The 17,470-nt window shown below is 37.7% G+C and overlaps 1 protein-coding gene across 26 annotated transcripts in view; it reads left to right on the forward strand.

Moving 5' to 3' along the window:
- EPB41L2 (erythrocyte membrane protein band 4.1 like 2) overlaps positions 1–9,319 on the forward strand; it is a 227,733-nt gene extending 218,414 nt beyond the window's left edge. For all 26 annotated transcript variants that reach the window (XM_060190456.1, XM_060190454.1, XM_060190461.1 and 23 more), the window contains one exon: positions 8,097–9,319. The gene's annotated coding sequence lies outside the window, so the exon portion shown is untranslated. The remainder of the gene's footprint in view (positions 1–8,096) is intronic.
- Positions 9,320–17,470: the final 8,151 nt, after the last annotated feature.

Genomic DNA, 17,470 nt, shown 5'->3' on the forward strand with positions numbered 1-17,470 from the left:
GAATTACGGAGGAAGCATGGAAGTGAATGTGTAAGACCCCATCTTCTTTGATTCCCCCACCCCCCGACACACACAATCAACCACACATGTGTGTGCACCTTAATTAACCAGAAACTTAACAATGTCAAGAGAAAGTATAGCATAGCAGATTTCTGTGTTTAACTCTACTTTGTGGTTGTGTGACTTGGGCAGGTTATTTCATTTCTCTGTGGTTCACATCTGCCATTTGTAAGTTGGGAGTGGTAACAATTTGTAGTTTATTTCTAAGGCAGGCTTAAAACTTTTTGTGGTGTACAATTTTGATCATAAATGTTACTTTGTTTTTAAGAGTCCAATAAAAGTGAAAATATCTACCCCAGAGAAACTGTATTTGTCATAAGAAGAAATAGAGAAGTCTAGGAAGTAAACAGAAGAGAGAGAGAGAGAGAGAAAAGAAGAAGAAGAAGAAGAAGAAGAAGAAGAAGAAGAAGAAGAAGAAGAAGAAGAAGAAGAAGAAGAAGAAGAAGGAGGAGAAGGAGAAGAAGGAGAAGAAGGAGAAGAAGGAGAAGAAGAAGAACAGGAGGAGAGGAGGAGGAGAGGAGGAGGAGGAGGAGGAGGAGGAGGAAAGGCAGCATAGCAAGGAGGTTCTGAAAGTTATCTACTGATAATGCCTTCATTGTGAGTCATGTTACCCAAGGCCAGATCTGAGAGTTGAGACCTAGGAAGCAAAGAGAGAGAGGGAAACTGTAAGATAGGAAGAAAATGGAGAGGAAAAAATTCACAGAAGCTGTAAGAAAAGATGACTTGAAGGAGAGAATAGGTCAGTGGTGTTTTACCTGGTAGAGCACACACGTGACTGTACACAGGGACATAGGCTCAGGTCTTTAGCCACTCAAATTCAATCCATGTAAACCTTAAGTCAGACTGAAGAAAAAAAAAAAAAGGTTGAAAAAAAAATTCTAAACAGTACTAATAGCAGGTGAGAAAGGTAGAGGAATAGAGATTAGAAAAGAAAATCATACATATTATCTCCAGTCCCACCAAAATGATTCTTTTGTTGTGATGTCACGTATATACTGAAGGTCAAGTATATATTGGAGGACCTGCAGGGGGGTGCATACTGCAGTCAGTCTTTCCCACCCACCCTCATTTCTCTCTGTAATTCACTTTCTATCAGAGAGACTGACAGGCAAAATCAAGGCTACCAGGAGCAATGGAGTTGTGCAGCACCGAGCAGCAGTAATAAACAGTGGCAGAGAGAGAGAGAGAGAGAAAGAGAAATTAAATAATGACCAAAAAATTGAGGACTTGGTAGTGAGTTATTTTTTGTTAGAGTGAATTTGGTCAAGGTGGAGCCCTGCAAAGATAAAGGAAATGGGAATTTTTATGGAGAATACTTTCTCTTTTTTATTAAATCAGTATTTTATTAGTGATTTATAAAATTATAAGATAATAGGGGTATAATTCCACACAGTCTCCACCGCCAGAGTTCTGTGTCCCCATCCTCCTTCAGTGGAAACTGCAGCAGTTCTCCTAAGGCCCCAGATATGGTTTGACTATATATCTAAGTCAATCTCATGGAGAATACTTTGAAAAACTAAAAGCACTCTGAGAGGTCCTTGAGTATTTCTGTCAGCAACACCTGTCTACAGCTGAGACACTAGAGAGTTTATGTTTGGTCTTATGGCGCCATCAGAGAGCTGGCTGTGCTTGCTATAATTCTGGCAAATTCATCCTTCTTTCTTGATCATTTGATATACTGTGAATCCCAATTCCCTATAATATGTAACTAAATTATTGGTGGTGTGTGTCCATAAGTATGTATTCATAAATAAGATAGTACTGCATTAAACCCACATTTCAAATTTAGGTTGAGGTTACAAAATGAACCCGAAAGGCAGAAAGAAAATTAACATTAACTGTCAAATTTAATGACAGAAGGAGAAAATGTGTTGGCTGAACTGAGCTCAAGCTAGTCACATACTGCTTATTTACATGTGGGCCCTGTTAGGAGCACAGCCTACTGGCTTACAGATGACGATTTGCAGTTTAAGAGCCAAGAGTTTTTCACGCGTATTAAATGTGTTGCATTTAAAAATGTTTTATTCAATCCATATGCATGTACTAGTCTCATACCTGCAACTTGGTTAATCACACTGAAAAGAAAGACTTCTCCATAGTAATCAAAAGTCATTTTGAGCTTAGTGAGTTTTAGGCACAGCCAGTTTTTTTCACTCCAGAGTGCAGTTCGGCATCATAAATCTAGCAGGTGCTCTGTCAGTGAGCCAGTTACAATATGTCTGAAGTACCCAATAAAAGAGGCTCTGGGTGTCACCGCTGATGACTGGTACAGGTAGTCACTAATGCCCCGGGTTTGCTCTTGACTTACTGACTATAGTCTTTTGACAATGTCTCTATCCTTATGGTTTTGTCGAATAATAAAAACAGGAAATTAGAATTTTTCCAAACAGAGAGGTAGTAGAAAATAGAAGCAATCCATAATTTCTGTGCTCCTAGTGATAGGTCCCTTTCCCACACTGTATGTGTGAATATTTACTAACACCTCTATTTTTATAGACTTGTATTGCTGATTCTATTTTTTCCCCTCCTACTTTTTTTGTTTCTACTTGGCAGCATAGTGTAGGTAACATTTCTCGTTTTTACTTCATTTATTCAACATCTGTTAGGTGGAAACATGGTGGTTTGCTTGCCCTGTGCTAGTGACCACATTTAGGTTATTGTTCAACCTTCACGAACACACTACAGAGATTATGTTTGTATGTACATTTTTAAAATTGTATTAGTGATTTAATGTTGATCTACAGAATTACAAGATAACAGGGGCACAACTCTGCACCGTCCCCCACCACCAGAGTTCTCAACCCCTCTGAGATTGAGTTCAGAATCCCCGACCCCTCCATTGGAAGCTACAGCACTTCTCCTGAGGTTGCAGATATGGGTTGAATATTACTTCTACAACTATCTGTATATATTTGCCCATTCCCCCTCCATGGTCCCATCTTTTCTAAGTCACACATATACCTGTTATTGCATCCAGTCATCCCTCCCATTTTCCACTTCTCTCTCTCAGAATGGAATTGGAGTTCAGAGCCCTCTGGTCATCTCCCCCCTATCATTTCTCCCTCACTGGGAGTATCGGCCAAAATTGTTTTGGGGTGCTGAAGCTGTGAGTTCTGGCTTCTGTTAATTGCTTCTCCGCTGGACATGGGTATTGGTAGGTTAAATCTAAAGAAAACGGAGTATAAGAGTATTAACCCTCATCTTTCTTTTTTTTTTAATAATTTATTTCTTTATTGGGGAATTCATGTTTTACATTCAACAGTAAATACAATAGTTTGTACATGCATAACATTCCCCAGATTCCCATTTAATAATACAACCCCCACTATGTCATTCATCATCTTTCATGGACCTGTATTCTAGTCTTTTGCTTTGGTGTAATACTCCAATTCCATTTCAGGTTCGACTTGTGTTTTCTTTTCTAATCTTGTTTTTCAACTTCGGCCTGAGAGTGAGATCATCCCATATTCATCCTTCTGTTTCTGACTTATTTCACTCAACATGATTTTTTCAAGGTCCATCCAAGATCGGTTGAAAACGGTGAACTCACCATTTTTTACAGCTGAGTAGCATTCCATTGTGTATATATACCACAACTTGCTCAGCCACTCATCTGTTGTTGGACACCTGGGTTGCTTCCAGGTTTTGGCTATTACAAATTGTGCTGCCAAGAACATATGTGTACACAGATCTTTTTGGATGGATGTGTTGGGTTCCTTAGGATATATCCCCAGGAGAGGAATTGCAGGATCATAGGGTAGGTCTATTTCTAGCCTTCTGAGAGTTCTCCAGACTGTTCTCCACAGAGGTTGGACCAATTGACATACCCACCAGCAGTGCAGGAGGGTTCCTTTGACCCCACACCCTCTCCAGCATTTGCTGCTGTTACCTTTTCTGAACCCTCATCTTTCTATAGGTTTCCAGACATAAGTGATATCAGGGGCTTATTTCTGTAGCACAGGCTTGGTTAAGTGGCATCCATTCAGTAACCAAAGTAACATTCAACAAAAGAAAACAAAACTATGGGCTTTGTGTATCTATTCATAACAAGAATAGGTAGCAAGACTGATGATCACAGATAACTCCCAAATCCAGTTTGGTTGGTAGTCTTATCTGTTTCCTTGCCATCCCCAGCATTTCTTTTTATGACTGTTAACCTAAAACAAAACAAACAAAAAAACCATTGTTTTCTCCATTGATTATTTTTCCTGCTTAGAATCAGCAGAAGTGCTAATGAGCAGTGAAACAGCCTAAGGCAGAGAACAGGGTGGGAAACAGTGAGTTTGATTAATCTGTCCACAATAATCAAGAGACTGTAACATCTGTAACAAGTCTACATAGCAGGGAGGTTTTTTTTCTTTATTATTTCATTAAAATAAGACATTAAAATTTTTTATTTATAAAAAGGAAACACTGACAAAACCATAGGATAAGAGGGGTGCAGCTTTGCGCAATTCCCACCACCAGATATCCATATACCAACCCCTCCCCTGATAGCTTTCCTACTCTTTAACCCTCTGGGAGTATGGACCCAAGGTCATTGTGGGATGCAGAAGGTTGAAGGTCTGGCTTCTGTAATTGCTTCCCCACTGAACACGGGCATTGACAGGTCGATCCATACTCCCATCCTGTCTTTCTCTTTCCCTAATGGGGAAGGGCTCTGGGGAAGCAGAGCTCCAAGCCACATTCGTGGGGTTGTCTGTCCAGGGAAGTATGGTTGGCATCCTGCTAGCATCTGGAACCTGGTGGCTGAAAAGAGAGTTAACATACAAAGCCAAACAAACTGTTGGACAATTATGGACCTAAAGGCTGCAATAGTGCAGGTGAAACATTGGGTGGGGTCCAAAACATTTTTTTTATCAAACCAGAAGAGCATACATTCTAATTGATTTGGGGGTTCATTGTCTCTCGGAAAGTTAGTAATTACCTTTTCTTTAGCTCTCTGTCATCAAATGAAATATAGAACTTTGATCAGAACTGCCAAACAAACTGAAATACAATAGTGAAACAATTACCTTCTTTAAACCATTTTCTCTTTTAAGGAATAATGTCCACTTTCTGTTATTTGTCTGCTTTCCTGTCTGCTCTTCTTGTCTTTTTCCTTTTGATTGTGAGTTTCCCCAAGACTTTTACCTTTCATTTTTTCATATATTCTCATGAGACTAGTTCCATCTGTTGTTTTCACTCATCTCTGTGTGCTGACCTGCAGAACTCCATTTCTTTTTTTTTTCCTCTTTTTGGTATTATCTTTATTTATTTATTGGATAGAGACAGCCAGAAATTGAGAGGGAAGGGGGTGGATAGGGAGAAGCTTTCCCCCTGCAGGTGGGGAATAGGAGTTGAACCTGGGTCCTTGCATATGTAACATGTGCACTCAACCAAGTGTGCCACCACCTGGTCTCAGAACTACATTTCTGATCCCAGAGATATCCCCTCCTCATCCCAGACTGCAAATGCAACAGTCCTCTCTAGCGCTACTATCCTAGTCATCACCTTCTGGTCCTCCCACCTAATTTCTATAATAGTCACTCAGACCTGGGTCTTCACCATCTAAATGTCATCCCTGAAGTTTCTTTTCTTTCTCAGGCAACCTAGATTGTGCACTGGCCTCATGACTAGCATTCCTTTCTTTGATCTCTCCACTGTTGGGCTGTTCATCACGTAGAAGCTGCAGCACTAGTTTCTAAACAAGTCAGGTCATCCCTAACCTTCATTAAAACCAAAGGTGGTGAGTGTAGTGTAGAACTATACCCTTATAATCTTAGAATCCTGTGAGCCATTATCAAATCACTAAAAAAAAAAAAAAAAAAAAAAAAATATATATATATATATATATATATATATATATATATATTTAGAGAGAGAGAGAATCAGATCCAACCTTTTTGCTGGGTTTGGCATGTCCTGTGTGAACTAACCAACTGCCAACTCTGACTTGTCTTCTGCTTCTGGCTCCACACTGTATAATCGCAATAATCACTTGGTCTTTTTGTCTGAATGTTGTTTCTGAATTTATTTTTTAAGATCTCACATTCGTATTTTTCAGTCTGGTATTGAGTAAAACTGTGGGGCTGGGTGGTGGTGCACCTGGTTAAGTGCACACATTACAGTGCACAAGGACCTGGGTTCAAGCCCCTGGTTCCCACATGCGGGAGAAGCTTCATGAAGCAGGGCTGCAGGTGTCTGTCTCTCCCTACCACCCCCCCCCCTCAATTTCTGGCTGTCTCTATCCTGTAAATAAATAAAAGATAATAAGTTTTAAAAAATCATTTTAGAAAAAGAGTAGACCTGTTTTTTTTTTCAATCTCTCTTCCATTCATTGCTAACCAAATCCTTAGCTTTCGTAAAGTCTGTTTATCTACCAACCTGTCCTTCAGTCTGCCTCTTCCTATGACTCTCTGTACATTCATCCATTTGAATTGCATATACTTTCCCCTTGGGCACCTGTTTCTTTATTCTGCTTTCTCCACCTGAAGCACATATTCTGTTCTTTTTTTTTTTTTTAGTTTAGCTAAAAAAAATAGAGAAAATCTTTTAAAAAATATATCTGACTCAATATCTTTGGGTATTTATTGAGCCATATTTTTTATTTATTTAAAAAAGGAGACATTAACAATAGGATAAGAGGGGTACAACTACACACAATTCTCACCACCAGATCTCTGTATCCCATCCCATCCCCTGATAGCTTTCCTATTCTTTTTTATTTTATTTTAAAGAATTTATTTGTTTATCCATTAGAAAGATAGGAGGCGAGAAAGAGCCAGACATCACTCTGGTACATGTACTGCCGGGGATCGAACTCAGGACATCGTGACTGAGAATCCAATGCTTTATCCATTGAGCCACTTCCCAGACCATACTAGCTTTCCTTTTTCTTTATCCATTTGGGAGTATGAACCCAAGGTCCTTGTGGATTGCAGAAGGTGGAAGGTCTGTCTTCTGTAATTGCTTCCCCGCTGAACATGGGTGTTGACTGGTCGATCCATACTCCCAGCCTGCCTTGACAGAGAAAATCTTACACATTTGAAAAAAACTTTGTATTACCTTAGATTATATCCATGCATTTATAGTCCTAGTTGATAATGTTGACTCTGCTGACTTAGTAGACATATTTGCATATACTAATACTGCTGGCATACATAGAGTTCTAGACTATTCTCATATTAATTAATAAGAGAATAGACTATTCTCTTATATTATTCTCTTATATTATATTATTCTATTATATTAATAGTATATTTGCATATACTAATACTGCTGGCATACATAGAGTTCTAGACTATTCTCTTAATATTATTATATTCTCTTATATTAAGACTATTCTCTTATATTAGTTCTAGACTATTCTCTTATATTAATATTATTATATTATTCTCTTATATTAATTAATATTCTCTTATATTAATTCTCTTATATTAATGCAGTGATCTTTTAAAATTATTTTAAAGAAATTACATTAAGGGGGAAAGATTTTTGAATTAAATATCTTCATTTCAATGAAATTTAAATTGACTTTGTTTTCCCCCTTCTTTGAATCAAGCTTTAAAACCATCACTAGTCTGTTTCTCACTCTCTCATATGAATTACCTGGGGAGGGGTATTATTTGATATATTCAGTTGTTTCAGTTATTCTCCAAATAATTGAAAGCCCTCAAAAATGGAACAGGCATTCATGTATTTTTTTAAAATTTCTTTATTGGGGGATTAATGGTTTACAGTTGACAGTAAAATAAAATAGTTTATACATGCATAACATTTCCCAGTTTTCCACATAACAATTCAGCCCCCATTGGGTCCTCCTCTGCCATCATGTTCCAAGACCTGAGCCCTTCCCCTGACCTCTGCGTCTTTTACTTTAGTGCAACACACCGACTCATGTATGTCTTATAATGACTATATGCCTTACTATAGAACTAGCTGGTAACTGTTAATTGCTTGATTTGGAGCTTGATGAATATTACTTTTTTAAAAAAATTCTTTTCAAACATCTCTCCTTGAAATATCTTAACTTATTCTCTCCTATTTCTTCCTAGATATTCATTCTTAAATAACAGTCATCTTTGTGGACCTGAAGAATTGTGATTATTCCAAGTCTTAATGCCATACCACACTACTCCAGCAAATTTATACTACAACTGGTAATAATGGCCACAAGCCTGAAGGATTAAAATGCCAACACGAAACCTTACCTAACAACTCTGGTCTATACTGTTCCCTTTCATTTTAATATATTATTTTGTTTATAACCACTTCTAAATATTTTGGATTCTTTCATTTTTTTTAAATGATGGTTTTGTTTTCTGTTTACTTTGTGTACAACTACCTGCTTTCTGTGACTCGTTTTGATCAAATGATAGTGAACAAAGCCAGCCCAAGCTGGTAAGGTGCTGTTCACTTGAACAGGTGCTGTTGTGCGGAAAGGAAACTGACTAAATTTAGTGGCTTCCTTCTTCCAAGTTCTTCCCACTGAATTCTTACAGTAAATAGTCACAATTTTCTGACTATGGTAAATACGCTGTATGAGAAAATATTAATACAGATTAAAAGCATTTCTTACATCCTGAAATCTTTCTAATATTTGAGAATTTCATTTGGGGACTTTTTTTTTTTTATATCAAACCCTTTTGACTTTCCAGTCCTGTGGCTTTTTACTGCTAGTAAAAAGTCAGAGACTCTCCAGACTGGAGAATTTAGAAGGTCACTGACCATGCACTGTGTTAAGAGCCCACCACAGTGCCAATGCTTCTCAGATAAATGTCCTTCAGCAGCATTCCAGAAGAAGGGAGGGAAGAGAAAGAACAAACGATTCCCTCCCTTCTACTAAAATATTGAGGCAGCTTAAAACCTTAGTGCTTTCTTTCTTAACATGTACAAATTTCAATATTTCCCATTACCCGAACACTTGTATAGGACACTTGCTTTTTATTAAACTTCTGTCACAGGTAAAACTGATCTTTTGTTATTGAGCAGGTATATCTCTTTCAGATAGTTTGATGATTCACACAGGTTTGAGGACATTGGGGAGAAAACTGGAACTGTAGTGATGTTTGATGGTTATAAGAAAGCTATATACCATTTAAAGCTGACACCAGAGACCTGATAGGGACTTATTAACTGTGTTGAACCTTTTTTCCTTTGCTTTTGATCTTATGTATAGTTATGATGCCAAATTAGATTTATAGTGGCCTTCATTGTATTAAATGATATTTTGCTTCCTGTAATACTGTTATAAAATAAAATTTGTTTATTCGCTAAAGTTGTCATTTCTCTTCTTTATAACTATTATTTTAAAAAAGTAGCAGAGAAGCAATTACAGAAGTCAGACTTTCCACCTGCACTTCATAAAGAATTTTGGTCCATACTCCCAGAGGGATAAAATATAAGGAACCTTTCAGTGGAGGGGATGGGGTATGGAATTCTGGTAGTAGGAATTGTGTGGAATTGTACCCCTCTTAGCCTACAACCTTATTAATCATTATTAAATCAGTAATAAAAAATTTAAAAAGTAAACACAAGATTGAACATACACATTATCATACACAAAGACCCAGGTTCAAGCATGCTAGTCCCCACCTGCAGGAAGAAGTTTCATGAGCGATAAAGCTACAGGTGTCTCCTTTTCCCTCTCTATTTTCCCCTTTTCTCTAAATTTCTGTCTGATCAAATACAAAAAAAAAAAAAAAGGGAAAGATGGCCACCAGGAGCAGTGGATTCTGGCAATGCAGGAAAAGAAAGAAAAAAGTAAACACAAGTGATACTTTTTAGTCAGAATTCTTAATGCCTTGAGAAATACACAACATTAAAAAAAAAAAAAAACCTAATCAGTTCTTTTATAACTTCATGCCTCTGCTAGCCGTTTCAATTTCAAGTGGCTAAAGCGGTGATGAAAGTTTGCAAATCTCATTTTCAACACTAGATTCTTTTGCCTGCTTATATAATCCACCCCAGCTTTTATGAATTCTGCACAGAAAATTTGTGCTTGTTTTCTTTTGTGTTTTGCTCGGGAAATATTTTAGCTATACCATGCTCTCCTGTCTATTGGACCTTAGTGTACAAGGCAGAATGGGCTCTGCTGAAGGCCTGTGTCATTGGAATGGTGCAGGTTTCAGGTGTATAATTGGTGTGTGCAAGTTACCACATCCTCCACTGAAGTTCTGTGCTTGATCTCTGTCTCTCCCTCACTGTCATAACCACCATAGTTCTCGACATTAAAAGCACCATACTGTATAAATTTTATGTAGAAATCCTTTTTCCTACTCAAAGGGGTCATGTTAAATATAATTAGCATAACTGCCTTCTTTGTCCCTACTGAATTATCTCTCACCTTGTAAAAGGTCTGTCTCACGTTCTCTAGAATGATTACAAAAACAACTCGTCTGGAAAAGTTTATCTCTGCAAAATCAAGCCTTAGAAATAGAGAACCAAATGTGATTTTGTAAGTATACTTCTCATCAGAAGCCTTGTATTTGTAGCATTCACACTAAATCAAAAACTAATCTTGCCAATTTGTTGAGAGTCCTATCCTTCCATACCTCTAATGATAATTACAGTGATAGGAGATAAATGGCAGCTCCAGTGGAGTAGGACATGCCGTATTCATCAGCTGAGATAGGAAAGACCAGGCTTGAGCTCTAGAGATGTTTAGAGCATCTGTGGGGCTTAGTACCCAAGAGCAGCTGGGAATGACAGTGATAATTAATACCATAGGTGACTACAACAATGATACTTCTTAAAATTTAAAATTAAAAAAAAATACTTTCTGCTTCTTGCAAAATATTTCTGAAAATGTTACAGTCTCACTTTTGAGATTTCAAGTCACCAAGTAATAGAATAAGAAAGTAGGTCAACAAGGTTCACTGAAGTGAAATGTGCAAATGTTAATTGTTTTAAAACAAAAAGCAGTAAGCATAAGGTAGTTTTTTTTACCCCGTAAGCATTTTTTTGTAGAATTTACAACAGTCTGTATGGAGTGCAGGAAAAAGTTAATGCATTTTCCACAGATAAAAACAAAAAAACGTTTTAAATTAAGAGTTGGCTGCGCTGTTGGTATTTTGATCTCAGAGTAGCTTCTGTTTTCCTTTGTGATACAGCGTTATATAACGGGTTTCAGTGGAGAAAACAGTGATCATTTCGATGAAATAAGGTTGGCCGTTAATCACAACTTGCTAAAACCAAATGACAGTAAATGGGGGGTCATTATAATTGGGACTAAAAGATTCCATAATAAAGACTAAAATTGGCCAGGAAAATCTCATAATATGTTAAAAAGTTACTTTACACACTGTGAGGAAATAGGTCATTCTTCATTGTACTGGTCGGTTTCTACTGTAATCATGCACACTTGCATGCAAATGTCTTCTGAAACAACTACAAAAGTAGAGAACATACTTGTGATTCTTTTTACAAATGTTAGCATGGACTTGCACAGATCCTTGCCTGTGTTTGTTAACATACTTACTGGGGTAGGATTGTGGAGAGCTGTCCCAACAATAGAACATGACTAACTGAGAAATCCTAGGTATCAAGTCCCTGATTTGTGACAAAGGGTCAAAAACATAGACCAGGAAAAGTCATGAAGCTAGATTAGATACAAAGAAGCTTCAATTGGCATAAAATATTTTAAATAGCACTGCCTTTAGAATCTTACTGATGGGCTTTTTGAATTCCCTCTTCTCAATGAACCATTGTGACTTCAGTGAAAGCACTTAAATATCTATAAAAGAAGGGTAATACCTCCCAGTAGAGGGGTATTCTCATAGAAGAAATAAAAATCTATACAATGCCTAATGGAGCTCCCAATACAATAATGCTCTCAGAAATGATAATCATTCTGAGTGATAATAGCACTAAGGGCAAATTTATGGAAGGTATTGATAATCTTGAGCTGTTTTTTCTGAAGGTTTCCTGTAATACTCTTTTCTACTATGTGTTTATTTGGGAAGAATTTGGCTTTGAAGGCATGTAGATGTGACTTAACATCTGTGAACCATACAGTGTCAGGAACACTTCAGGATCTTCTTACCCTGATAAGAGGCAACACAGATACTTCTTGAAAACTTGCTGCAGATTTCATAACCACTGACTCCTGGATGGATTTCAAGTGGCTGAACATTACTCAAATATATGCAAAATCGTGATTAGTATACATTTTTCTTAGAGATAAAAGGTGAATCTTGACTTTCATCAAAATCTTGAAAGCCTTCCTTATTACTTGACTAAAGTGTAGGAACCTCTCTCAATCTAATTTCCTGTCCAGTAGTAACTGTGGACATTTAGATTCACGTTTACTACTACATTCTATTTGTTACTTGCCAAGGCGAACGCCACGGTGTAAATTCTGATAACTTCTGAGACCTTTTCTAATTAGCGCATTAGTTATCAAATTAGAAACAATAACTTCAGCATTATTTGGTCTGAAATTATTACATTTTTATTTTAGTGGGGCTTATTGGTTTACAGCACACTTGTTGATATGGGTACAATTTATCTTCCTGTGGTAGAAAAATAGATTTACCAACCGGACCTCCCTGGGGAGACGACCCCACCAGTGTGTCCTGGAGCCCCACTTCCCCAGAACCCTGCCCGACTAGAGAAAGAGAGAGACAGGCTGGGAGTATGAATTGACCAGTCAATGCCCATGTTCAGCAGGAAAGCAATTACAGAAGCCAGACCTTCCACCTTCTGCATCCCACAATGACCTTGGGTCCATACTCCCAGAGGAATAAAGAATAGAAAAGCTATCTGGGAGGGGATGGGATACAGAGTTCTGGTGGTGGGAATTGTGTGGATTTGTATCCCTCTTATCCTATAGTTTTTGTCAGTGTTTCCTTTTTATAAATAAAAATTATTAAATAAAATAATGGTTAACCATTATGAACTCTGCTTTGAGACATGGTTTTTCCCAATAACTTAAGAGTTCAATGAAAAATCCTTGGCATATAAATGTTCACCTGTTTTTTTTTTTCAAATACATGAAATTTCTAATTGCAATGAAATTATATCTAGAAAGTACTAGAGCATGTAATGCCAGATAAACATACGTTTGGGTGGTTTTTGTTGTTTTTGTAGAGTTAGGATTTCAACCTTGCATATAATTGCTCCTGAACTAACCTTTCTATTTAGACAGAAAACAGGAGATTACAGCATAGGTCGCTCGGTGTCATTGTGCTCACATGTGGTACTCTCAAGTGGTGGACTGTGAATGTGGCAAGATATGTATCATACCCAATGAACTACCTCTCTAGTTCTAATTTTTTGGTGTGTGTGTGTGTGTGTGTGTGTGTGTGTGTGTGTGTGTGTGTGTGTGTGTGTGTGTGTGTGTGTGTGTGTCTAAATGGAGTTTCAGGCCAGCAAGACAGTTCACTTGGAGGGTCCCTTCCTTCCTTGCCATGGGTGAGCACCAGGTTCAACTCTGGCACCAACCACTAGGGGAAGTTTTGGTTCTGTGGTTCCCTCTTTTCCTCTGTCTCTCTGTCTGGAAAAGTTAACCTGGGATGGTAAGCCCCAGTGATGACAAAAAAAAAAAGTTGTAAATAATATTTCAGGAAACATATTGTATGTTCTTACTTGCCCAACTTTTAAAAGTTTACAATGAAGAAAGGATTATAAACTATCTGCAGCTTCCCAAAAAACAACTTTACACACTATCAGCACTGATAAGCAAGATGAAAAGATAATGTAGCAGTCTTAATGAAGATATTTTCCCATTTTACTAAGATGGCAAGTGAACTGACTTGTGTTTATTTCACTCTGAGTGCATGGTGAGAGACTGACTTCTGGTACAGTTTGGTGTCATTGCCTTGACCTGTACTACGATGCTGATCAATCTACTCACCATTTTTGTTGTACCATCAGAAAAAAAAAAATGTCAGCACCTTGAGAAGGACAGTAAGTTATAACAACTCTAGCCCTTTTTTATTCTTTAATTAAATTGTATTGAATAAATAATAACAGAACCAGTTTACCCTTGAACAATATGAGCTTGAACTGCATAGATCTATTCATACTCAGATTTTCTTGTAAACCAATCATATAAATGTGTGGCTATGGTAAATACAGTATATTACAGTTCTAGGAGTGTATCTTCTGTTTCCTTATTACTTTTAAAAGATAAACCTTTGATCTCTTTTCTTATTCCACTAAGCATAGTCACCTCCAGTTCCATCATTTTTCCTCAAAGGACACATAACATCTTTTTTTGATTGCAGAGTAGAATTACATTGAGAGAGAGAGAGAGAGAGAGAGAGAGAGGGAGAGAGAGAGAGAGAGAGAGTGTGTGTGTGTGTATACCAAAACTTCTTTAGCCAGTCTTCTGTTGATGGACATTTAGGCTGCTTCCACTCTTTAGCTGTTGTGAATAATGAAGCTATGGAGGCCAGGTGTGATGTACCTGGTTGAGCACACATGTTACAATGCGCAAGGAACCAGGTTCAAGTCCCAGATCCCTACCTGTGGAGGGAAAGCTTTGCAAGAGGTGAAGCAGTGTTGCCAGTATCTCCTTCTCTATCACCCCCTTCTCCATCCCTCTCTCCCCCTCTATCACTCCTTTCCCTCTCAATATCTGTCTCTATCCAATAAATAAATATAATAAAAATTAAAAATTAATGCAGCTATGAACCTAGGGATACATATATCCCTTCAGATTAGTGTTTGCATGTCCTTTAGATAAATGCTTAAGAGTAGTATTGCTGGATCATAAGATAGTTCCATTTTTATTTGTTTAAGGACTGCCCATACAGTTTTACAAAGGGGCTACACCAGTATTCAGGTTAAACTCATATGTGGAATCTAGAGAATGGAAGCACATGAATTTGCAAAAAACAAAACAAAAGCAAATAAACTGTCTTTAAGACTTTATGAGGGGAGTCGGGCAGTAGCACAGTGGGTTAAGTGCACGTGGCACAAAGCGCAAGGACCTGCATAAGGATCCTGGTTCAAGCCCCCGGCTTCCCGCCTGCAGGGAATCACTTCACAAGCGGTGTAGCAGGTCTGTAGGTGTCTTTCTCTCCCCATCTCTGTCTTCCTCTCCTCTTTCCATTTCTCTCTGTCCTATCCAACAACAAAAACAGCAATGACAACAACAAGAAGAACCACAATGATAGACAACAAGGGCAACAAAAGGGAATAAATAAAATAAAATAATTAAAAAAAAAGACTATGAGAACTATGGTGATTATCATTGGGAGGATGGAGGTTCAGAACTTTGGTGGTGGCTGTGATATGGAACTATACCCTGTAATTTTTCACCTCTTAAACTATTAGTCACAAATTAAAAAACAAACTTATTTTTAAGATATAAACCAGAGCACTGCTCAACTATAGCATATGGTGGTGCTAGGGATTGAAACTAGGTCCTCTGGGGTCTCAGATATCAAAGTCTTTGCCCTAACACATTGTGCTATTTCCCCAGAATGACATTTCTTTATTATAAAAGCACAGTATATATCAAATGAAACATGAAACATGGATTAACTAACAGATTATTAATGAGGGTTCTGGACAATAACACACTGTTAGGCGCTAAGTTTGGGTGGGGTCAAGTCATATGAGGATTTTGACTGCATAGTACCCCTCATGTCATTCAAAAGTCAGTTGTTGGGAGTCGGGCGGTAGTGCAGCAGTTTAAGCACAGATGGCACAAAGCGCAAGGACCGGCGAAAGTATCCTGGTTCAAGCCCCCAGCTCCCCACCCGCAGGGGAGTCGCTTCACAAGCAGTGAAGCAGGTCTACAGGTGTCTATCTTTCTCTCCCCCCTCTCCATTTCTCTCTGTCCTAGCCAACAACAAAGACATCAATAACAACAGTAATAATAACTACAACAATAAACAAGGGCAAAAACAGGGAAAATGAATAAATAAATATTAAAAAATTTTAACAAAAGTCAATTGTATTAAAGATCTCACTTTGGGGAAACACAATACTTCTTTTTTAGAATCTCTCAAATACAAGAACTTTAAAAAAAAAAAGTTAGGAACTTGGGTGATATTATAAACCCCTGATGATAAAAGACTTAGGAGCACAAGGCGGAAAATCCGGGTTTCTTCATTTCTTGTGTAAAGTGTTGTGTTACTTTGTAACTTTTCCTAAATAAAATTGGCACAAGATGAAGAAGCAAGCACATACAGTGCTTTGTAGTGTTGTAAATTTATCTTCTTTATGGTTCCTTAACTTGTTTTTGACTAGAGCACTGCTCAGCTATGGCTTATGGTAGTGCTAGGAACTGAACTTGGGACTTTTGCAGTCTCATGGATCAAAGTCTTTTTGCATAACCATTGTGTTATCTCGTCATCCCTCCCTATAGTGTTTCAAAAGATTTATTTGAAACATTTTTGGGTGTTCCAGACTTTAAAACCAAGCTACCAAAGACACAAACTAAAATAACAGTAACCTGCAGTAGAAGCAGGAGGGATATGTAAATACCCATCCTGTATAAAGTATTGAATAATTCCCAGGAAAGGAGCTTGGTAACTAGCACAATGGCTGCTGAGAGACAACATTGCCTCTGTCAGAGCAGTTGCAAAAGGAAAGCTGAATACTAGTTTCACTTTTCATCTTTGTCACGGAAGTAAAATCATTATATTTCTGTCAGCAAAAACAGGTATTGGTGTAGTTCTTTCATAAAAACAAAGAGTTTTACCTTAAACAATTGAAGTGTAGGGGGGGAAATACCTGCTAATTTTGGCAGCAACAAAGATGAGTTGAAACAATTCAGGTAGAAATGAGATCTTCAACTCTGAACAGGTGAAAAACAAGGCATGTTAATTAATTAATTAAAAAAAAGAAAGGAAAAAGGAAATAGAAGGGTGCAAATATCACTTGGAGGGCAGGGCCAAAAGGAAAGTCAAGTCATTTAAACATAGCAATGAGAAGTCCATTTCAGGTATGTCAGAATAAAAAAGACCCTAGCTTCATTAACTTGGTTGTTTTGCTAAAATGACTTCAGCATCTACTCATATACTTTTATTTTCTTTCTTTTTAAAAATTGTTTTTCATTATCTTTTATTGGATAGAGACAGACAGAAATCAAGAGGCAAGGGGGAGAGAGGGAGAGAGACAGAGAGACACCTACAACACTGCTTCACCACTTGCAAAGCTTGCCCTGGTGGGGACCAGGGGCTTGAACCCAGGTCCTTGTGCACTGTGTAAAGTGTGCACTCAACCAGGTGCACCACCACCCAGCCCCATGTTTTTATTTTCTAAAGAAAAGTTATACTACCTGAAACAAAAACAAACCAAACAAACAAAAAATGCATAACTTGCAGCTGAGTGAATGAGCTGGGTGAAGGATTTGACAAATGGTTTAGCAGTCCTTGCTAACAGGTGAATAATGAAACCTCTGAGACTTATTTTCTCCATGGGAAAATATGTTTCTGTTCCTCTACACAAAAAAGATTAACATTTATGAATC

This window comes from Erinaceus europaeus, chromosome 4, assembly GCF_950295315.1.
Source record: "Erinaceus europaeus chromosome 4, mEriEur2.1, whole genome shotgun sequence".
Lineage (NCBI taxonomy): Eukaryota > Metazoa > Chordata > Mammalia > Eulipotyphla > Erinaceidae > Erinaceus > Erinaceus europaeus.